Below are 24362 nucleotides of genomic sequence, written 5' to 3'. Positions count from 1 at the left end.
CTAATAAATGATACAACAAGTCAGAAAAATTCTTGGATTTTGAAACAAATAGTTTCATGTGTTTTCCAGAGTTATTCCTACAATTGTAAATAGATTTTGTTCATTTCTTTTCTATAAAAAAAGGCATAAGCAATTTACTGTGTTATGACTCTCCCTATTCTCTACTGAAATTCTCTTTCCCAGTATCAGAGATGTACTGTGATTCCAGTAATAAGCTGTACTTGGATTTATGAGTAAAACACAGTGTAAATCATGACATGAAGACATGTAATTCTGTTTTCTATGACTCATCAGCTTTCTTCCAGCTCCCACCTTCACATAAAAAAAAATTAATTTGTGGGATAAATTCTATGATCCAGACACTGCAAAAGAGAATACTCAACTTTTCCTCCTATTGCACAGCTGTTCTCTTATGAGTTTTTATTCTTTCTTTCCCCTATCTCTTCTCTGAGAGTTCAAATATCAGTGAACATTTTCATCAACATCCCTGCTAGAATGCCTCTGGTAGAAAGAAAATCTGTAAACCAGAAGATAAAAAAAGAAATCTGTGGAATTTTCCTCAAATTCTTGAAAATTTATAAAAATCATGATTTGCGGAACGTTTTGCCCACTTATTAAGATTAATTGTCTTTTTATTGTCTCTTCTTAATCAAAAAATAGTAGCACTAAGCATTATCTAGTTGCTAGAATCCAGAAGAAATCAAGAGGTGCAACACTATGCACAAATTCTGTTTAAGTTGATGCACAACATAAAGCATAAAATACCTCCATGAATTTCTATGTTATTTTACATCCCCAGAAACCAGCATCACCAAAATACATATAGAATTTGCTTTTGGCTTTGATTTTGGGTGGGATTTTTACTATTTAAAATTTTCAGCAAGACAGGAATGAGATGTAACCTTCTCCTAAAGACAGGCTCTCATTCTCCAGCTACTTTCATTTTGCTAGATCTTAATGTTCTTCTTGAATGCCTGAGGAACTTTATCTTCCTGTTTGGCACAGTTCTAAATTGGCTTAAATCATATTTATCCAACAGTTACCTGCATTATATTTTCAAGGGTAATTTGTGTCCTTCTCCTAGAGCATTTATTTCTCCTGCTCTGTAGGGTTCCATTCTGGCCCTGTTCTTACTCAGCAATCCAAAGCTGCCTGTGCGCAGGGTTGTTCATGATGCTGGATTTCATTTCTATGCTGGTAAGACACAGATCTTGTCAACCAAACCAGCAATTTCAGACTATGCTATTACCATATTGACAAGCTGGTAAGCATAAAAGCCTGCACGAGCATCAATTTTCTTCAGTTAAAATCAGAAAAAAAGCCCTGAGCTGTTCATGGCTGGCTCTTGCCATCAACCCAAGCCCACTTGAACTTCTAACCCATCTTTAAAATTCAACCTAGGTTCATTGGTTAAAAACCCTGTTTTGATTGCAAGCTCTTCTTTCAGGGTTGCAGTCAAAAGATTAAGGCTTCCTATTATTAGTTGAACTAAATGTGCTTTGCTTATTGCTCACTCATGCTTTTATGTTCCCTAGGCTAGATTATTTTAATGCCCAGCTTGTTGATCCGCTGATGAGGCCGATTATCAAATTTCATCTTGTAGCAAGTTCTGTTTCCAGAGCAAATATTGTACACACTAATGCATTGTTTCATACCTGCTGGTCTCTCCCAGTGGCTACTAATACACCACAAAATCTATTTAAGCTATTACTGCTCTTGCGCTACCAAGTTTTTCATGAACTTTGACTTATTACTAAGAGGTATTTGTCAGGGGGCTGATTCTGCCAAGTTAAGGTAATGGAAGCTTTATCACCGAGTTCAGGAAAAAAAAAGAGAAGTAAAACCATAATTCACTACTCATGTTCTTAAAGCGATTGCATGGGCACTGGGTGATGGCTTTCTGCTTGTGTCCTATATATATTTCAGAAAGAGTTGATGTATCCCAACTGGCAGATTCAGAAGCCCTTTTCAGCTCCTGAATCCAGATGTTTGTGCACTATGGCTATATCCTTCATACTGAAATAAAACTATTTCTTTGCAAACTCTGATTTTCTTCTGAAGGAAGCACTCATGTGCCACCACCCTCCCGTCAGGTTGATCAGAGGATTAGGACTGACAGAGGCAGTCTGGGCTGCTGTGCCTGGCGATGGTCTGAGTATGCCACGAGCTGCACAAGATTTGCGTTGTTTTCTGAGGGATTCTGGCTTGTGAAGATGTTAGAATAAAGAGCTGTTTAACTTTATTTTGGACCTTGTAGTCATTTGTAAGAATTTGAACTAAGCACTCTTTACTATTAACTAATAACTAAATAAATAATTCAAAAACCCGCCCTGGCAAACAAACGAGAACAGCCTGTTTTTTTTCAGGCAGCCTTGTTCAGACAGGTACCTTCTTGGGTAATGCTACTGAGATTAGTGAAAATTCTCCATAACAGAACATACTATAGCCTAAACCAGAAGCAGTCATGTGACAGAGTCACTGGCCAACTTGACTGGCTTTCCTGATGGCATCCCTTTCTGCTGGAGAGCTGATTACTGATTCCCATGGTCCCTCAGCTTTGCGCACCCAGGTGTGGTCACATATATCTGAGGAGGGATCTAGTTTTAGGACTAACATGTTTTATTATTTATGTCAAATGTGTTCTCATCAGTAATAGGAAAAGGGAAAAAAAAGAAAATATTAAGAGTTATGTCCCCAGGACTTGGTTTTTAAATGACCAGAAATTAAAACTACCAGAATAATGTTATTAGAGCCCTTCCTAAGAACACAGAACTTCGAAGGTGAGTAGTGGGGAGAGGGAGGATTTATGACTCTCTAGCACTGACAACGAAGGTAATTTCACAATAAACTGCAGAATTTACTTGTTTCTAGAAAGTCCTTACAAGAGCAAGAGTTGCTGCATAAAGGAGTACCACTGTTTAAAAGGAAAAGAGCAGTTGTGGAACCCCTAAAGTTGTAGCTAAGAATATGGGCCTACAGGCATTATACTGAAGTTTAAAATATTTTGGCCGTAGTGATGGCTGTAATGAGAATACATCCAGAGATAAACTGAGAGAGCTGAAATTAGATGGCAGCCTACAAAAATTAAAGTGAAAATGGGACTTGCTTAGAGGTAATAGATGGAGGGTACAAGATTCATTTTTTAAGTGTTAACCTTTTACATGACAGTGTGATGCTGTAGTTAAGATGACAGGATTCTTTGTTTGGGGAATTTATTTTGCATTTCTAATTGTTTTATAATTCCTAGGTTAGGAATTTTCTCCAGAAGTTTCTGACTGACAGAAGTCAAGGATTTTTCACGGCAATACAATGGAATGAGTGAGCTTCATTGTACTGAGCAAAAGATTGAGCACAACTTGTCTTAATTATTGTGATTAAATTAGAATATTCTTGAATATTAATATTTTTTCTGGTCTATGTTGAATACGAACATGGAAATTCAATTGATTTCTTTCTAGTAACCCAATCCTTAAGAACTTGCCCCAAACTTTGAGCCACTTTGATGTTCAAAGGCTTTGGCTGAGATCAGAGATGAGAAGAAAAAGAATGGGGACCTCTTCACAATATTTTTACCTTTGAAGTGTCAGGTTAAAAGTACTATTTCTGTTTGCTTAAACAAGCAAGAGAATGAAGGATAAGATCATGAATTATGATAACAGACAAATGACAAATGTTTTTCATGAAGTACATTTCCTTGTCAGGAGCGAGAATGTTCTTCTAATAGATTTCCAAAGAGATTGACAATTTGTAGAGTCAATTATTGGGAAGGAAAAGATATATCATTGTATTTCGGTTTTAACCATTTAAGTGGGAATAAAGGATTAATTTGGAACTTTTCCCTCTGTTTTCCTCTACATTTCATACCAGTCGTACCAAACATTCCCATTATCCAACTGTCAACAAATCCCCTAGACTCAAGCCTGGAACAGTACATCCCAAATCTTCCCCGTGAAAGTACTTCATGAAAGCTCCTCTGTCATTCAAGATCATACTATTCCCTCCTCTATTTATTTCTAAGTGTCACTCAGCTCCATTCCACCAGCTTGGAAAAACGTCAAGAACTTTTATCTTCAGAGTCAGTTGCCAGTTCTGTTTAGTGAACAAGCCAGCAGGGACCTCTGGTGCCATCAATGCAGCTCAGTCAATGCCCCTCTCTTCAGGGATGGAGTATATCATTATCCCGATGGCTGGACAGAAAAAAGCTGCATTTTTAGAATAGTTCTCAGGGAGCAGTTACTGGAAATCTCCTCCCTTGAGACAGACTATTTGGCAACAAGTTTTGCTGCTGTGACATGAGGTATTGCATCAAGGCCCAATCCTGCCACTAATAAAGTTAGTGGGAAACGTGCCATTCTTTTCAAGCGAAGTCAACAGGATTAGTGTAGCAAATCAGAGCTAAAAAACGTACCTTGCATCTTCAAATGCAAACAGAAAGTCATCTCACAAGTGCGAATGTCATTTTACGTCTGGTTTCAGAATCTGGCTTTGTTTCAAATCAGAATAGGCCCCTTCCCCAAATTTAAAGTTGACAATAATGAAAATGGAAATTTTATTTTCATATTACAACATTTCCATTTTTGGGTTTGGGGGTGTTTATTTAAGTTTGCATCTAAAAAAAGTCAAGAACAGACTGTTTCAGTGTTGGATTTCTTTTTCCTCTTAAAAAAAAAACCCCAAGCACCCTTTTCTTAGTTTCTTCTAAAGCAAAGAATAGAACATTGCAGAGATTTTATTGTTTAACAAAACTGTTTTCTGATAGAAAACAGTTTACTTCACACTTTTCCTTAATAAGCTCTAGCGGACTCTTTTAATTACCAGCAGACACATTACACAGCTGTGCTAGGAAACATTACTTAACCTGCTCAGCCTGAATGGAGAATTTCTTTTGATGTCAGCTGTCAGACCCAAAGGCTCTTGACTGCACAAACAGGTAACAGTCTTGGCAAGTGCAATCTTCCTATAGAGAAATAATAAGGCGCCAGGTTATTTTATTTTTTATATATATATATATAAATGTTGGTTCACTTTTTTCATAAGATATTATCATACTTGGCAATACTGGCTTTAATTCTACTTAAAATGACAGAACTGAATTGTCATCATTTTTAATGGGTGAAATCTATGCAGTTCATCAGAGGTGCTGTAAAATCTAATCAGAAATTAGACTGTAAAATTAATAGGCCTATATTCTCTATAATACTGTTTTATAAATCTGGAACTGTAGCAGATCTGGAGTTTCACATACAGTGCAATTAAGCAGTGTTGGGATTTTCAGTTTAAACAAATAACATGTGAAATAACTAGTACACCACACTAAAGAGTTAGTGGCTGATTTTTACTTTGCATAGTAGGGTGCCAAATGCATTAATTCCATGCCTGGGCTTTCATTTGAGTGTATTTCTATACCACAGTTACAAGCCATGGCATAACTTCCCCCAGTTTATTTTTCCACAGCTATTTCACAGAATCTTCTGAGTTGGAAGGGACCTGCATGAATTATCGAGTCCAACTCGTGAGTGGCCCATACTTTTTATGCAGCAAAGGTTAAGAATGGCTGTAAGACACTGATTTTGACCACACAGCCCTTGTCTGCGAGTATCCAGGTGACAGGATTGCAGTGCTAACTTGTCCCTGTTAGTCGGAGAGGAATAACAGGGAAAAATGGATGGGAGAGGCATGAGGCAAGCTACGAAAGGAGCTGGTGTGCAGCCTTTCCTTAGCAGCAGCTCTGGGAAAAAGGGGAGCACAGCCCCTCAGCACCACCTTGCTCCGGGGGGCTGTGGGAGCCCAGCCGTGGGAAGGGAGGCGGGTGGCGGCTCTCAGCATCTCCTCCCTCCCTGCGCTTTGCGGGGAGTACACGCGAGGAAGCGAAGTCTCCCATGCCCCAAAAGCCCTATAGGCAAACCCCAAGCGGGATTTTCCTCCCCGTGACGGCAGGAGGAGGGTGAGGGGGTGCCGTTCGCGGTGCCTCCCCTGCCCCCAGCAGGACCGGGCAATCTGGCCGAACATATGTGACATTATGTAATGCCACGGGAGCGGCTGCTGGGGAGGGCGAGCGATGGCAAAGAGGCAGTAGGCAGGCAGCAAACCTTCCTTCCCTGGGCTGAAATGATTCACTCCTAATGATAATTTGCACCATTTTAGCGCCGGGTACCTCCCGTGTAATGATTATACAGTGTTGCTATAAAACCTCAGGGTTCATCTGCAGAAACATTTCTTACACTGGAGTTCTCTGTGGAGACATACTTATAAAAATTGGTATGAGGGGAAGATTAAATAGATAAGAGCATAAAAACAGATTATAGAATAAATACAGTCTTGTAGATCAGTTCAACAGGGAGGCAGGAGCTTACACTCTTGATTCTCCTGCCAAATTCTGTCATATTGGACAGATTGTTTCTTCTCTGTTCCTACCTCAGTTTACCAGATTTGAAAGAATGGTAATGCCTTTTTCAACTCTTTCTCTGCCTTATCTAACCATGCCATAATACAGCAGGAATACCTTCACTGGAGACATTAACACTGCCTACCCTATGGAATTTGGATCCCAGTTTAGTTTTCAAACTTGGGACAAATAATTATCAATATATAAATATGCTTACTTCTGGTTTTGGATTGTGTTCTCTTTTCCTGTAGATCCTGCTATCCATTCCATCTCTATCTCCACCCCAACAGAAAAAGAAATATTTGCCAAGAACAAAAGAGCCAAATCAGTAAAGAAGTAATTTTTATCTTTTTTTTTTAACAACCTGATAGAGAATACAGCACAGCGAAAAAGATGTTTAAATCCAGTTATAAAAAAAAACTTTAGTAATATTTCTTTACATTAATAAAGCCATTCACCGAAGTAATCTTGTCTCACACCATTAGTGCACAGCAATACAAAATAAGGTGAAAACCTTTGGAAAAGTACTTAAAGCAATAAATCTGAAACAAGGAATACGCTTTCCCTTTATCATAATTGCACATTTAAGAGGCCTCTGCTTTACCAGTGTCAATTCAGAGTGACAATGCCCGGCTTAATGCTGTCGTCTTTTAGCTACTATTATAGAAATTGTAGTTATACAGTTTTCAAAGTGAGCAATTTTATGTAGTTAATTGTGTAACGTTGTTTATGATTTTAAACCACACAATTAATATATTATTCACAGACATGCATAATGGACTCTTTGTATTGAATGATGGCTTAAGAAAAAATGTAACTGATTTTGCAGCTACGATGATTGATTTATGAGGTAAAATTAAAAGTGCTAAGTATGTATTACTTGGCTACTCACCAGCTAAGTGGATGGGGGTCGTATGAAAAATATCTGTATATAACTAACTGCAATGTATGGATATCAAGGAATCAGAGAAATTATTTAAAGCAAAGCAAAAGGATTAACCAAGAAGTATATAGTGAAGATTTAGGAAAGGCAATTGGCTATCAAGGGAAACTAGACAAGAATTAGATGTTCTTGCCTATAAAAATCTTCTCTAATATAAGGTAATGGAAGCTTTATTCTTAGAAATTTTAAAACAGCTGGATCGAACAATATCAAATTAAAAGACCACACTCCAGTAACATCTCTCATTAATATCTTGCTTTTTAAGTAATGGTGGGACTTTAAATGAAATGGTACCCAGCATGAATAATGGAAACTACCTGCCTGTAATGAAGAAAGGACCTCCGTGGTACCAAGGGATCTGACTTCTTGGTACCTACCAAGAGGTACTGGAAGTACTTTCCATTTTTAATTCATTTGGAGGGGGGAAAAAAAAGATGTCATTATGCAAGGTGAATGTCACATGAAATCATGGGCAGTTCCATTAAAGAGCTTTACACTAAGTAAAAATTCTCAGTTTAGACAAAAGCTATGCCCTGCTGTTCTGCTGTAGCTTTTTATACTAACAAATTTTAACTGGACGAGAACTAATTGAAGAAGGCACTTGTTTTATTTCACCAGATTTCCTTCTCTGAACTGATAGTTTAACAAAAGTATGTAAAATCTTATTAAGGTACGTGACCAATTTGGAAGAAACACACCAAAGCAATACACTAAGCTTGCTGCTTCCACCATCCTCTTCACTTACACAAAGCAAAGGAGAGTCACATCTTAGCTAAATTCCACAAACAACTTGCTATCCCTCATCTGAGCTAGCCTGCTTCAGAGGAAAAAAAAAGTATTTAGAGGAAAACTCCTCTAGTAAAGGACAGTTCCTCTTGTCAAAGGGCATAAGGAGATGGGTTTAGCAAGGAAGTTTGTATAATTTAATAAAAAAGTTAATCTAAATGTTTCCATATTGATGTGCCTTGATTTAAGCTCTAAAATTAAGCAAGCTTCACATTGCTATGAAACAGCCATGAACAACAGACTATAATATAACTTGCCTTTAAGCTACAGCAAACTAAGAAGCATGCTTTTCCTAGATTGACAACTGTCACATATTTTGACACAGGAACGGGACAGATGGATCATTTATTCCTGTGATTTTGGATACCTAGCACCATCAAAATATTACAAAGCAAAAACATTGCATCAACAGGGAACTTTTTATTCCTGAACTTCTTATGGGCAAAATGAAATAAAATTCATCCAGATCTTGTGACTTTTATTTTCTGTTGAGCATGTGTATATAAATGTCTATGCTATACCATCTTTGTGTATGAGCAATGTAACATATATAGGATATCTAAAAGCAGTTTTCTTTTCACTTAGCTTCACATTATTGCCTATTCCATATTACTTGTAACTAAGTTCATTTTACAACTCAACTTTGTACTCCTTCTCCATTTATTCTCCTTCCAAAGCAATCTGACCCTTCTTCCACCTGAACATTTAACACACATTATAAGTTTCAGTTCTTCCTCTTTCTGGAAATTTATCTTCATCCTTTGTGAACTTCATAACATATTTTCATCAAGTTTCAGTCATGACACTCTTACAGGTCTGACCGTGTTTGAGTGTCTGTTTACACTCTTATGTCATGTGTGTTGGAATGACACTATGAACTCCTATAAGTAGATCATGCATACAGTATATCAGTAACATTTATAACATTTCATATAGAAATGAAATGGAAGTTCTGACACTATTGCCTTTTCTGATGTAATTTATTCAACTTATAGCCACCAATTTGAAATTTTTATAAAAGCTAACAGTTCTGCTCACCTGCTCCACTGGCTGAGATACGATTATATTCTCCCCAAAGAAAAGATGGCCATTAGAACAATATGATAACTAATGGAAAGTAGAAGTTCACATTTAGCAATCTAGCAAAATACAGATAAAAGACCAGTTTGCAAATAAATAGCTGCACTTGTCATAATTTAAAAAAAACCAAAACAAAACCAACACCCAGACTTATCTCTTAGAGTTCATTTGTGACTAAATAAATTAGAGTACAGTCTACTACAGATGACCTGGTGGCCATCTAGGATTACAGGCTGGAGCCCAGGCTATTGAGCCCAAAGGTTAGGGCCTGTGTCCAGAGCTGGGAAGGGAGCCGAATGTTCGTGGCCAAAATTCAGGAACCAGAAAGTCAAACCAAGGGTCAGCAGCCAGAGATAGGAATAACCATCTGCCCAGGAATCACGACCTGAAATCAGAAACCCACAAAAAGAAACTGCAATCACAGGGCACAATGCAGAGGTGGCTCTGAGTATATATTATGAGGTGCAAAAGGCTGTGCTGGAGTTCTGCCTCAGAGACCTGCTCCTGAGTCACTGGCTGACGTACTCTGGTTAACAGGTCCAAACTGCAGGGATCCTGATTTACTACTACAAAAAAAGGTCTTAGTAGAGATTAGTAACTTTGCCCTGAAAAATACAGCAAATAAACCAGCTTTCTACCCTTCCAAACTCTGTGAATGTTGAGAAGGACAGAACCTCTTTTCTCAGTATGATACTTGTTAGGTAGGTTAATAGAAGGCTTCCATTTCTTCTGCTACTGAACCAGAAAGTTCCAGAGGCATGACATCTACATAACACTGATAAATTTTGTACTAACACAGAACTTCCAAATCTGTTAAAGGCAGGAATGAATTAAAACAAACAGATCAAAGTTGCACCAGGGTGGATCTTTAGAGTTTTAACAATTCTTTGACCCTCCTAAGGCTTTTCCTTAGTATCACTGCAGAGAGCAGTGCCAAATGGTCAGACCGGACTTTCACCTGCAATTTTGTACACATGAAGTAGCAACGGAGGAAGGTTGTAAGCAATAGGGCATGGTGTGAAAAATCAGATCAAAAGATAAGTAGAATGATTTGGATTGGAAGGGACTTTTAAAGGTCACCTAGTCCAACCCCCATGCAGTGAGCAGGAACATCTTCCACTCTACCAGGTTGCTCAGAGCCCCATCCAACTTGAACTTGCGTGTTTCCAGGGACGGGGAATCCAACACATCTCCAGGCAATCTGTTGACAGTGTTTTGCCACCCTCAATATAAAAAATTTCTTTCTTATATCTAGTCTGAATCTACCCTCTTTTATTTTAAAACCATTGCATCTTGTCCTGTTGCAACAGGCCCTGCTAGAAGTTTGTCTCCATCTTTCTTATAGGCCCCCTTCAAGTACTGAAAGGTCACTATAAGGTCTCCCCAGACCCTTCTCTTATCCAGGCTGAGCAACTCCAACTCTCTCAGTCTGTCTTCACAGGAGAGGTCCTCCAGCCCTCTGACCATCTTCAGGACCCTCTTCTGGACTCGCTCCAACAGGTCCATGTCCTTCCTGTGCTGGGGACCCCAGAGCTGGAGGCAGCACTGCAGGTGGGGTCTCACCAGAGCAGAGCAGAGGGGCAGAATCCCCTCCCTCCCCTGCTGCCCACACTGCTTTGGATGCAGCCCAGGACACGGGGGGTTTCTGGGCTCCCAGTGCACATGGCTGGGTCATGTCCAACCTCTCACCCACCAGCACCCCCAAGTCCTTCTCAGCAGGGCTGGTCTCGATCTGTTCATCCCCCAGCCTGGATTGATACCAGAAACTCTGCTCTTGGTCTTGTTGAATCTCATGAGGTTCAAATGGGCCCAGTTCTGGATTTTGTCCAGGTCCCTCTGGATTGCATCCCTTCCCTCAGGCGTGTCAACAGCACCACATAGCTTGGCTTTGTCTGCAAATTTGCTGAGGGTGCACTTGATCCCACTGTCTATGTCACTGATGAAGATATTCAACAGTTCTAGTCCCAACACAGTCATAGGCCCAAGCTCAAATTCCTTCCTGCCTTTCTGGTTCCTCAGGACAGGTGCCTAACATCCTTTCGACAGCACATCTGTTTCGTGCATGGCTGTGAAACAAGAGTTCTTGTCTGCACTGCATTAGCATGAGAGTTTGGAGAGTTTGTGACATAGAAGGGCATGGTTTGGTTTGTGTGTGAGGGAATAGTGATGGACAGATATTACTGTCCCTTCTTCTTGGGCATGCAGTTCTTGTTGCAAGTGGCAGCTATGATGTTCATCTCTGAGAAGAAAGATGGAATGGGCCATGAACTTCACCCTATCCACATGTACAGCTTGGGTCAAGCAAGTTTTGGAGCCACTGCTTCAGAAGTTCTGCGCATCCCTAGACTGGAGTGTTCTCCACTACAGCACTGCAACTCCTTACTGTAGAAGTTCTCATTAAACTCTTCCAAGGTATATAAGGATCTCTTAGGCATATAAGAATTTAAATATGCAAATATTGTACAGTGTGTCAGACTACCCACATCTTCCTTAAAAAAAAAAATCCTGTTGAGGATTTTGCTATGACCTCACCCCATTTTTTCTATGTGAAAGAAAAATATTGTCTGACTTCCTTCATAGCATATTCTACATCTTATTGACAAATCACTTATGACACTAATTTATTAGCATAGAAATATTACTAAACTCAAGACAGCCTGCTTTGATTTACTACATCATAGTTTTTCATATGCCAAGGTCCTATCATCTCTGCTTGATCATTAAAAGTCCCTTGGCTCTTTGTTTGCTTTTTTTTTTTTTTGTGCAACAGAAGAGTTTTGCCTTGTGGCCCTGGCTGAAATCCTGAGTATTGAATGGATTTGAAGCTCAAAGGAAGATTCACTGAGCTGATGCTTAAGAAATACAGGATGCGTTTTTCAAAACCACTGTCTTACATTAGCTCCTTGCCACAAAATCAATGGCAAAGTAGGGAAAAAATGGGACATAAACACAGAAAAGTAAAATCTAACAACAATTAGAGACAAGAATTCCATAGAGACATGAAGAATTGCAGGATTTAAAGTCTTTTTACCAGCATCATTGTATTACAAGAAAGATGAGTGGCCAATTTCATAGTGGCAGGGAGGCTGGAACTAGAAGATCTTTAAGGTCCCTTCCAGTCTAAGCCTTTCTATGATTTTATGATAAGTTGCCATTCCAGGTTTTTTCCTCTCTTCCATGGGTGTGTCCTCCTCTTCATCAGCTTCATTTCACTACATGCACAGCCAGTGACTGGCTACTGGTAATAATCAAAGTAAGCAAGCTCTGCATCACTAATATTCCAGATTACAGGAGTCCATTCAGAAAACATATTAAAGATAGAAAACTGAGACTAAAGTTAAAACTTGTGCTCTGTCCCTCACATAAATTGATTTGGTATTTCAAAAAAGAAATGAAGGCCTTATTGACCTAGAACTTGTGGCTCAAATGAAATCCATGGAAAATAAGTTGGTTTATGTTTAATTCAAGGATCTTTCCTGGAAAAATTAAAAAATACATCTTAACACATAACTGAAGATAACCAATTATTTTATCTTGTCTCCACTTCTTCTGAAACCAAGTAAGCCAAAACAATTTCACTATTATGTGAAATGAGCTATCGAAATGCAATATAAATAAAAAACTTGGGCACATTTTCAAATTTTTTATACATTCTCAGAGATTTTTATTTATATTTCAGCAAATGCTATTTTAGCCATAGCAATAAATTTGAACACCTGTTATTTGTGTAAGGTGTACCCACCAGTCTCTCAGCCAGACCAGATCGTGTGATAATATAATTCCAAAGAGTATGTTCTTATTTTGTCTGAAAACTAAACAATTCATCTGCTTACAAGGAAGCAAGTTTGCTTGTCAACACAGAAAATAAAAGCATGGTGATGTTACATATCCAGCATAAAAAGTAGCGAAGGGTTTGAAATAAGAATAAATATATCAAAATAGCATATATTATATATCAATTCAGGTAAATAAGTAAGAGCTAATTAGTGCACATTTAAGTTGCACTACTGAACACAGCCTTCCCATGCAGAAACACACCTTAAAGGCTGTGAGAAGTACACTTGCTCCTTTTTCATCTTCACACCATCCACCAGCACGGCTGATAAAGCACCGAAATGTTTTCCCCTCCCTGTCCCTCTCCAACAGATATGAGAGCCCAGTGTTGATGCCCAGCTGCGGCAAATTCTCATTCGGAAACAAAATCTCCAGCGGGAACTTTGTACCCGAATATATCAAGAAGTCAACACAGCTCATTGTCACATTAGGAAGCTTATTCTGTCCTGGGATTGCTGAGATACTTGGCAAGACAGACGGCCAGTCTCTCTGTCTCCCTGATGGCGTCTGCAGTGCTAGAGATTTGTCATGCAATTCATTGAGCTGAACTGAGCACATAAATTTTCAGTTATGACTAGAAAGTTAGAAAATTCTCCACAGATGAAAATTACACGTCCATACTGATAGGCAGGCAGGGAGCACTTTGGGGAACAAGAGCAGGAACAAAGGATCAATCCCAGAGTGTGAGAGTGACTTGAAGAAATGAAGAACAAGCTAAAAGTGGCACGAGCAAGGTATAATTTCTATGTTAACTCTAGAAGATCCTTCTACATTCATTCATTTTCCAGCCACGACATCATGAAATATTTAAATCACTCCCACTGTAGGTGGCAGTTTATTGAGATTTGTTTTTTGAGAATTGAGATCTCAGTAAACCAAAAGCTCAATTCTGAACCACTGATCTCCACCCTTAACTATGGTAAACCAGCACCCAGATCCAGAGAGATGTCACAGAACCTTCCACTTAACACAGAAGCAATACAAATCTGTGTTTTCATATGAAATCAGACATAAAGACCAAAAGGAACAACGTCCTTTCATAATAAAGACTTGAACCTTTCTTGAATATATCATAATTAACAGGTTGTAGGCAAAGTTGATGATTTTACGATTTTTTTTCCCTTAGGAAGGCATATTTTCAATCAGTATTTTACACAGTGCAGACCATGCTCTAGGATTGAAGTGCAAAAACCTGAGATTCTTGCCAGCAAAAGATTTAACCTGAATAGGAGGAAAAAAACATTGCTGTTGGGACAACTCTTTTGAAGAAGTTTGTCAGGCCTTACATAGCAAATATATGTAGACGCATAAAAATAACTTCATTTTTAATTCACTCTTTCGTTCTAATTTTGTAACAATGTGTGTCACTAGTCCAAGGTGTACTAGTTTCATTATTACCAAAATATAAAGTAATGAGGCACTGAAAGATCTCTTCTGCTTTTAACAGTCACCCACTATACATTTGTATTTTATTTGAAATGCAATTTTTAAAAAGTTAGGTAAAGTCTTAATTCACAAACTGTTTCACTGCATAAATATGACACCAAAGGATAGATGTCAATTGGCTTTACAGAGCATTTTGAGTATCTGTACAAGCACATTCTAGCTGATATAACACGACCTGCGTTGGGAAGAAGCAAGTGGTGGTGGAAAGTTTGCCTTAACTCCCCCGGGAGAATAAAGCAGTAAAACTCTAGCTGCAGACAAGCCCTCTTACTCTACCACTCCAGTGTGGACAAGACTAAATGCAGAAAAGAAAATTCTGAAGAGGAGAGCAAAACAAACAAACAAACAAACAAACAAACAAAAATAAAAATCAGAAACAAACAAAAATGCCAGCCCAAGGGCAGCTATGCCAATCCTATTATGGACTGTTCTGGTTTGGTTTTTTCCAGTATTGCAGCCAAAGGAAATCCCCCTGCATTTTCTTAAGACATCTGAGCTTGCATGAGAAGTGGGAAGTTAGATGGAAGGAAGGCTTTTCTGATAGCCTTACCTGAAGGGCTTCGAAAAAGAGACTGGGGAGTGTGTAAACTAAGAAGAAAACTATTCACAGGCACATACCCTTAGTGGAAAGATACTAGTTTCAGGATTAAAAAAATCCTGCAAGGCATATTTGCATGCGTACACCTTTTTCCAGACATTGTTTTTTCAAGAAGGGAACATAGCGATAGGATTAATTTCTTCTAAGGGTTTCAGCACCTTGAATAAACTGACTTTTACTTACCTGTTAGGTCTTTTCCAATACTAGGATATCAGTAGATCTCCAATCAAGTAGTACAGCACAGTCCTTCTCTAGGATTTGATTCTTGGTTCAGGTAGGCAACAGATAGGATGACTCTCAAACAGTCTGCTGAGAAAGCAAATAATAAATTTGAAACAATAGCAAACACACACAGGCAAAAGTTTAAATTAAAAGAAAAATAAAAGAGAGAGTAAAATAGAAGAAGTTAAACAAGGACAACAAGAATCGACCTGTGAGTAATTTTCCTGCTTATTCCTGTATTTCTAACTGAAGCCAGGTGACGCTGGCAGAGAGGACTGTCATGAAAATGGGGGGAGTGGAAGGCAAGAGGGAGATACAGTCACCTATCTACTTTAGCAAAGCCAGCAACCAGAAGAGTTGCTACCTTGCAAACCTGGTCCTGTTTTGCTTCATTTGGACTATGTACCTGAACTTCAGCCTGCTGCCCTAGCCCATGCAACCTTACTAACCATGGGTCTATAGGGATTCTCCCCCCTCCCTGCCATTATACCTCCCACTGCAAATATATTATTATTAATATGTGTCAATGCCAAGAGGAAAGAATGAAAGAAACCCACTGCACACACTAGATAATAGCCTGACAGGGATCATCTTTTTGAAGGAGGCAAGCCAAGGATCAAATCTGTAGTTACCACCCAGTAGAGCTGTACCACCTGAAGGACTTTTATTAGTGCTGTAAGCGATGTACACATTTTACACCTGTTAATTTTATCATCTTCTCCCCACCTTTTGTATGTTTGCAGCAGCCTGAAGTGCTGGGGAGGGTAGTGGCTCTAGTCAAAGTTTCTTAGGAAACAAAGACTCCAAGGCCAGGTATAATCAGCCTAGCAAAGAGAGGCCAGAGACTGGGGCGGAACTTCAGCAGTGGGAGCAACAGAAAATGTTACTCACCATCACTGCTATGTCAGAGATTTGCATCAGTGCAGACCAAATGAACTGATTATGGGTATGCTCTGCCAGTGTCACTACTTAATACTAGTCTCAGTGACTTATCTGTTCACTGCAGTGGTTGCACAGAGCCAGCAAAGAGTGACAGAAAAAAAGCCTAATACTGGAGTTTCCACAGTCCAGGACAGGAATGGAACATCATAGGTGCAGTTCCTGTTATTTCTACTTCTCAGCATTCTGCCAGGAAGGTCTCAGACATTATAACACATTATTTTGGATCTTTGGACCTTGGCTGCCTTTTTTTTCCCCCTTTTTGAGCACTAAGTAGTTCATGCACCCATCTGAGCCCTTACAAGCTGTGGTCTGGAGTGTTCACTGTAGGGTCTCTCTCAGTTTCTTAAATACATTGCTCAGAAGTGGGAGGTTAGACCTGAAATAATAACCAAAGCACAGGACTAACTCCTCAGAGGAAAGCTCCTCTGGTGTTTGACAGACTCATGAATGTTTGCAGGGAAGAAAAAAATCATCATTTTTAAACACACAAATCTTTAGGTCCAAACCTCACGTTTTGGGCTACTACAGTCCTTCCTTGAGTCCTGATTTTAATTGTGGCTCTCAATAATTAAATTTATTGAACACAGACATATAGAAACTGCAATAAAAAGGGAGCAGACCTCTGATGTCTGAGAAAGTTTTCAATGAAGTGAGATGACAGCAGTCTGCTCAGACCTGCAGCATGCTGTGGGCACTGAGCACTGATGACTTGGTTTACCACCCATGGTTTACCATCCTTTCCTTGATAAAGGATGTGGCAACCGATAGGAAACTTTTCTCTGTCTGTAATACCGCTACAGCATTGCCTGAGATATAAATTCCTCCAAGGGTGTTTGTACCAGCCTTTGCTCTCAGCCGTCAGTCTCCATTCTCACTCAGGGTCTGTGCTTGGATACAGCAGCCTTTGATATGACCACAGCTAATCAAAAAAGCTGCACAGGTGGGGTTTGCAGCCCTTATGAATAAGAAAGTTGGGGTTAGCTTCGAAAAAGCCTCTGAAGGAGAAGAAAAAAGAGGATTTGAAAGCAGGATACCCAGACATATTAAGTTCTCTTCACCCCCATGGTGTGGAACACCGTTATCGTGACACAAAGGAAACACATGGACCGGCTTTTTTCTTTTCTGTTTCTTTTTTAAAGAGTTCAGCTTCATCTCTTTGGATATAGATAATTAGTTCTTTAACTTCATTTTCCCTCATTTAAGTAAACCTCAGGAGGAAGGAGAACATAAACGGGCGCTATTTCCCACGTGCATCCTCTCACTGGCCCACTCCTTCCGTGGGGTTTAGTGAGGTCACTCTGTTATGCAGGGCATTACTTTCAAACAGTCCAGCTGCTCCTTCCAGAACATCCCTTCTTTAATGAAATCTGACACATCAGAAAAGAGGACAGGAAGTTTTTGTTGTCTGTACTTATAATCTTAAGCCAGCTCCTGCTTGTCCCGAGCGTGTCAGAGAGCGCGTCCGGCAGAGCCAGCGGGCCCTCAGACACTGAACTCTGAACTTGGGCTGGACCTTGCCCTGGTCAGCTCTGTGACAGGAAAGCAGGAAGACTTTGAACCCAGGGCTTTGGGGCTGTGAGCAGAGAAACAGCTGCACTTTGCAACACGAACTTTGCACTTAGACACATGTACATTTAATCTCTATAAAAGAGCCTTTGTTTCATTACTTATTAACATCTCCTCCTTGAGTAAAGTTCTTTGTTGATGTGGCTTTAAACATGGTGTGAGGGTTTTTTTCCCACGTCCCTATCCCTCCAAAAAATAAAACCCACCACTCAACTGGATAGGATTACATTAACTATTAGAAAGTACTGAAACCAAAATCAACGTAGACTTTATGTACCTTCTGAATACTGTGGATATTTGCTGTGTGCTCTCTTCTGAGTGACTTAATTGTAATAACCAGAGCTAAATACAGAAATCAGGCAATGTTTGAGGCTTGTCTTTGCAGAGACCACTTCTTGAGATGATACGTACAGTATTTCAGCCTGCAGTGACATTCAACCTTACTGAATAAATCAGATAAAAAATGAAATAGTAAGAAAGTGTCAGGCCATCCACACTAAAAAGCCATACTTTATGGAAGTGTCATGAGTTTTATAGTTGTACAGCTTTTTGCTACTGATTTTGCTTTGGAGTATTGTCAGTGCTTGGCTTCTGTGTGTTTCATCATAACATATGCTAACATGCACAGCCCAGCAAATCTGTAGAGATATTTATGCCTTTTCCTTCACTAATAAAAACTTTGATCAGGAACAGAAACCTACCTAAACAAGGACCAAATGAAAACCCCAAAAGAGACCACATAATGCTTTAATCATTTCTATACCAAAAGTAAAAGCTTAAGATGCACATATGCATTTACTGTAACAAAACCGAGTGACAGAAAATTACTGGTAGATCCTGGAAATGCCCTATTGTGTCTGTGTTGTTAGAGTGGTAAAAGAAGATTGAGAAAATAAAGATTTTCTGAACAATTCTTCATCTGCAATTAGAATAAAACAAATAGTTGAAAGTGTATTTTCCATGTCATCAGGTACCACAAATATTGGTTACTGCCTGTTTGACAAAAAAAAATAGCCAGAGACAGAGGGATCACAGTCACACTTTTTTTCCATCACTACCTTCTTTTCAACATAAATTTCCTTCCAAGCCTCTCTGGTGAGCTTTTTTCTCTTCTTTTTTTTTTCTTTTTCCCTCTATATGAAGACACGCCCACACACACCTGACCCAGTTTTCCTTCATTTTCATTAAGAGAATGATACAAAAAAGGAAATTTTCAACTAGTCTAGCAAGTCAGGTGGGTAAAGAATAAATCAAGTAAAGCAATTTCAAAGCACTCCCTTGCATGAAGCTGGGCTGGCAGGACTTGGTAGCGATGGGCTGAGGATGGTCAGCTCCTGCAGTTACCTGCGAGAAGCCCATGATGTTTCTTATTTGGATCTATTTTTTTACCCCTCACCTTCAGGGCACTGCTTTGACAGCATCAGTGTTCATCTAATCCTAGAGTTTGATTTGCATTCCTTGCAGAGAGCGGGCTGACAGCAAACGACAGAATTACTTGTGTTGCTCCCATTTTGGGTACGAGTGCTGTTGCCCTCCTATGACTGCAAAGCAGCTGGCACAACTGCAAGGGTGTTACACCTTATCATTTTCCTTTGTATATCCAGAAAGCTGTGCCTTCTCCTCCTTGAGGTGCCCCCCCATGACAAAGCATGCATTATGCATTCCTCATCACCTCTGCCCTGGAACACGGCCCTCCGGTCACACGGGCCTACCATGATGATCATAAGATTTAGCTGTTGCTAAGAATAGACACGATCATTTGGAAGAGATCCTGCTTGACTTCTGGGCGCAGCTTCTGAATGGTGTTAAACAACAAAACCCTTAGGTTGGATTCTGGATAACACCTGCCTGCTCTTTCCATCAGTTCGAGGGTGTCAGACCTCCCTCCACGAGGGCAGGCATGAGGATCTGCACCATTTGCTTGGCTGGGGACAGCTGCAGACATGCACATGAATGAAGCCAAGCAAACCATAACATCTCCGTGAACAAAGCAGGCAAGCCTCTGGGAAACTACAGTACCTTTAATTAAAATAAATAAATAAAAATAAATAAGCTTGGAAAGAGTGCCGAGAAGAGCAACAAGAACGATTTAGGTCTGGAAAAAAAGACTCCTTGCAGTGAGACATTGAACTAAATGCATTTTGCTTCAAAGAGAAGATTATAATCTTTAAGGGACTAGACAAGAAGAAGATATTTCATAAGACTTTAAATTAGTGGGCAGACACACAACAGAATCCAATATTTGCAAGTTCAATCTGAAGATAAAAAGCATGTTTTAAGTATAATTAGCTACTGAGATGAATTGTCAAAAGATGCAGTAAATTCTCCATCACTAAGAAACTATTTTAATTATCACATGCTTGGCTTAAACTAGGTCCCAGAAGTCTCAGACAACACAAGCCAAATAATCTCTAAGTTTATCAAGCTTCTAGCAGAAGACAGCCCTCAGTCTGGAAATTGTTCCTGTTGCTAATTCCAAATGAGATTATTTTTTCCACAAGAAATTCAAGGTGGGAGAATAACGACAAGTGAATAGTTAGTGCATACAATACCAAGTCACGTAGACATTATTTATATAATAGTAGCATTCCTCAGTCCAGTGCTTCCAGGGAAACAAATAAAAAAGATATTCCCTAGTGTCTAATTCAGGTTAGAAAGCCAAAACAACGACAACAAAAAAACCCAACTAAAGAAAAAGGAGTATCACTTTAGATATGAACTTTAAAATATACAATATTGTATATAGTATTGTGATGTGCTTTTATCATATCCAGAATCCACCACAGAGAATCATAGAATGGCCTGGGTTGGAAGGGACCTTAAAGCTCATTTAGTTCCAAGACCCTGCCATGGACAGGAACACCTTTCACTAGACCAGATTGCTCAGAGCCCCATCCTACCTGGCCTTGAACATTTCCAGGCATGGAGCATCCCCAGCTTCTCTGGGAAACCTATTCCAGTGCCTCACCACCCTCACAGTAAATTTTTTCCTATTATCTAATCTAAACCTGCTCTGTTGCAGTTTGAAGCCATTCCCCCTTGTCCTGTCACCACATGCTCTTGTAAACAGGAATATTTACAATATTTATGTAAATAGAGGAAAGGTTTCAGACTGGCACTATGAAGCACTCTACCAATTCCCTCTTGGAACACCTCGGCACTGTTGTATACCCTAAACAAAAAACCACAGCTAGCAGAACACTATTTCTCTTTTGGTCCTCTAGGAGTTTACATGAATATCTCCTATTAACACTAATCAGAGTTAAGGGCAGAAATCCCCCGTGGACAGCCATGTTGTCTGGGGATATGTCCATAATTAATATGTTCTAAGAGTCTAATTTTGAAACAAAGTAATCAGGCTTAAGATGAGTTATATTAAGACTAATAAACCTCTGACTGCATATTTGCCTATATATATATATATATATATATATATATATATACACACACACACACACACACACTGGATCCAATGTCAGACCAATGTATAATTTACAAGAAAATTTCTGATGAAACAAGCTCTATCTTAGCTGTGTTTGGGAGCATGAAACACGAATACACAAGAAGAGAAAAAACACAGTGGGGTTTGTTTTCTATTCGTTTTTTACTCTTCTTTACAGCACATTGCTATTATAAATGTTAATGCTCATCATTGTTCTTTTTCACATCATAGTGCCCAGGCTCAGCAAAGATAACATAATCCTAACACTTCTGATGTTACAAACTAAAATTAACCATGCAGCACCATGGGAATATTTGTAATATGAAAGATGTGGAACAGGGACTTTGTGACAAGTACATGGAGGAGAGAGGAGGAAGCTAGATGGCTTGAACATGAGTGGTTTTGCAAGTAAGAGATGCTGTAATGGGACAAGAAATACAAAATAAAATTATGCCAACAGAATTTGGTTTCAGTATTATTTAGGATTTCTGTCACTGAAAGAGACATTTTCAAGTCTGTGGCTGCTGATGCTCCAGCACAATTGATGCCCGAGTCATACATAATGTATTATACAACACAGTGTATTAACTCAGCTTCAAAGTGTTAATATGTCATGAAACTTAATTCAGATATCACAGATTATGCAAAGGAGATAGAGATGTGGAGATACACTCCTGTTTCTCAGAGGTGTCAAGCCAGACAGCTTTGTGTCCCCCAGTCCAGGAGGACATAGCAGCAGCTCTCTCTAAACCTCTTTCACAGAGTGAAGGCTGGATGTCTTTTCACCCCAGTATTTTTTGGCAAATAAGTCCCCTACTGAGGGCAAAACTGCTTTTAAAAAAAGCAGAAGCCTTTGAATACAAAACAATAGCCCAGGTTTTGCAGTGCCACAGCTACAGATATATTTTATACTGCAGATGTGAAAATTATGTAATACAAGCACAGAAGACTTTATCATTTTCTTTATCTACAATAAAACAAAGCCTTAGCTTTTGTGCTGTGTGGGTGAAGAATCCAGCTATACTCTCTGAATGTCTGTGAATAGATGGCAACAATGGAGACCAACTGTTTCCTTGATCAGCAGCTGGAATAAAGACAGCAAACCTTTGGCCCCATGAGCTCAGTTGGGAATGGAGTTGCATGGAGACTTATCTAGTGTCTCTGTCAGCTGAGAATGAATCCCACAACAATCCACAGTACTTAAAATGGAGGTAGAGACCTTCTCCCATTTCCACACACGCTGTTTTTGCAAGTCTCTCACTCACTGCTCTCTCCCTAAGCAATTCCATGCTTCATATAAGCTGCTACTAAAGGAGAGCATAAACAACATCTCCCAAAATTACACTGGAAGCAACAGAGAGAATGCATCCACAGGAGCTTTTGCTCATTGTATGAAGTTTTCCAAATACCCTGACACAGGTAGATCCTGACACTACCACATCATTCTTTTACGAAATTGGTCCCTGACGCTTTTAAAACCAGGTTGGAAGAAATATGTCTTATTGTCTTGGCATGTAAATTCATCTGGAGAAAAGGGAAAACAGAGGACAATTTTCTGCCTATATAGATAAAATAGGTAGATAATATTAAGTATTGAAATATTAAAATACTATGGACACATATTAAATATTTAATATTAAGTGCCCACTAGCATCTGTAATTTTATTGGGTGTTTAACCTTGGGTAAATCAGCCAAGGCTTTTATAGAATGTAATTAGAAAATGCTCTTATGAAAACAAAAAACTACAAAAAAACCCCTAAACAACAACAACAAAAGAAAAAACCAAACCAACCAACCAAAACCAAAACCCCAACAAAACAAAACAAAACAAAAAAACCCAACCAAACAAGCACAAAACCATCCTAACTCCTGCAACTTTGAGGAATCTACTTTTAGTAAATGAACGTGGTGGGTTTAAGCCTTCATGATTATCTAGGTTATGGCTTTCTTTGTATTGTTTGTATTAAACCGAGAGGAAAAAGAGATGCTTTCATTATTCAGACTTAATGAACACACTCACAAGAACAGACTCAATTTAAACTAGCTAGACAATCTAGTGTATTTGGAGACAAAGAAAAATAAACTAGTAAAACAGATGAAGTCCAAGATTCCCTGGAAGAAAAACCAGCTAGCAGGACTGATCACAGCCCTGTACACTAATTGAGGCTGGACATGTCCCTTCTCAGTGATCACTTTGGGGAGGAAGGGAAGAAGCAAAACAGCACAAGAAGGTGCTGTCTACATGAGAGAGTCCCCACACATAGCAAAGAAATCTTGCTATCATCTAAAAATACTGAGAAGTAACAAGGAGTTGTTGTATTCTGTATCCTTTCACAATCTACTAAAAAGGTTCCTTCTGCAAGATCAACATGTGATGCTATCAATCCTTCAAAATAACATTTCCTTGAACAAACTCTGAAGAAAACACCATTCATGGCAGCTGACAGACAATTTGGGAGCCTGTTAAGCCATCCTGTGACAAATACACGCCACCCATGTAGAGTTAAACATTTTTTTAAATGACAAAACACTAAAATGCACCACCAGATTTCACCCTCAGCTACTTCTAGGGCCATCCACATGCAGCCTGCACTCACCAACTTGACTTTTGTCCTGTTACTTGGTGGCAGGAGCTCCAGGTTCTGCTCATCTCCCCTTGGCCACGTTAGAGCATCCTGATCTCTCTGAGGTGCTCCTCACGAGGGCTCACTTCCTACTTTCTCCTCTAATAGCAATCTTGCTCCAGAGCTTCTGCCAAATATGGCTGTGAAGGCTTAGTTTTCCCATCCCCTGTTTTCTGCAATTAAATTCAGGATATAATGTAAGAGTTAGGATATATAATTAAGGCTTAGGTTGTAATAAAAGGGACGCTCTTTTGTATAAATTCTCTGCCTTACTGTGGCTGCTTTAAATTTGTATTTCTATCATTCTCTAATTAGTATCTCTTCTGTCTTTAGGCTGGCTTTTCCTGTTTATGAGGCTGTGGTAAAACATGATAAATCATTTAACCTAGAAAAAGTGATCATACCAACAGCTAACAAATGCTACAATTATCAGTTTGCTCTCAATATTATCTAGAGAATAAACATGACAACAATTCTAACAGAAAATAGGTAT

The 24362-nt window shown here is 39.2% G+C and overlaps 1 protein-coding gene across 1 annotated transcript in view; it reads right to left on the bottom strand.

Moving 5' to 3' along the window:
* Nucleotides 1-23871, bottom strand: part of NRIP1 (nuclear receptor interacting protein 1) — a 101926-nt gene extending 78055 nt beyond the window's left edge. Inside the window, exons 1-2 of the mRNA XM_029961420.1 lie at nucleotides 23843-23871; nucleotides 15256-15381 (exon numbers count right to left, since the gene is read on the bottom strand). The gene's annotated coding sequence lies outside the window, so the exon portion shown is untranslated. The remainder of the gene's footprint in view (nucleotides 1-15255; nucleotides 15382-23842) is intronic.
* Between the last annotated feature and the right edge of the window lie 491 nt (nucleotides 23872-24362).

Source organism: Manacus vitellinus, unplaced genomic scaffold, assembly GCF_001715985.3.
Source record: "Manacus vitellinus isolate BGI_N305 unplaced genomic scaffold, ASM171598v3 scaffold_34_pilon, whole genome shotgun sequence".
Lineage (NCBI taxonomy): Eukaryota > Metazoa > Chordata > Aves > Passeriformes > Pipridae > Manacus > Manacus vitellinus.
This window is presented reverse-complemented; position numbering and strand designations above follow the sequence as displayed.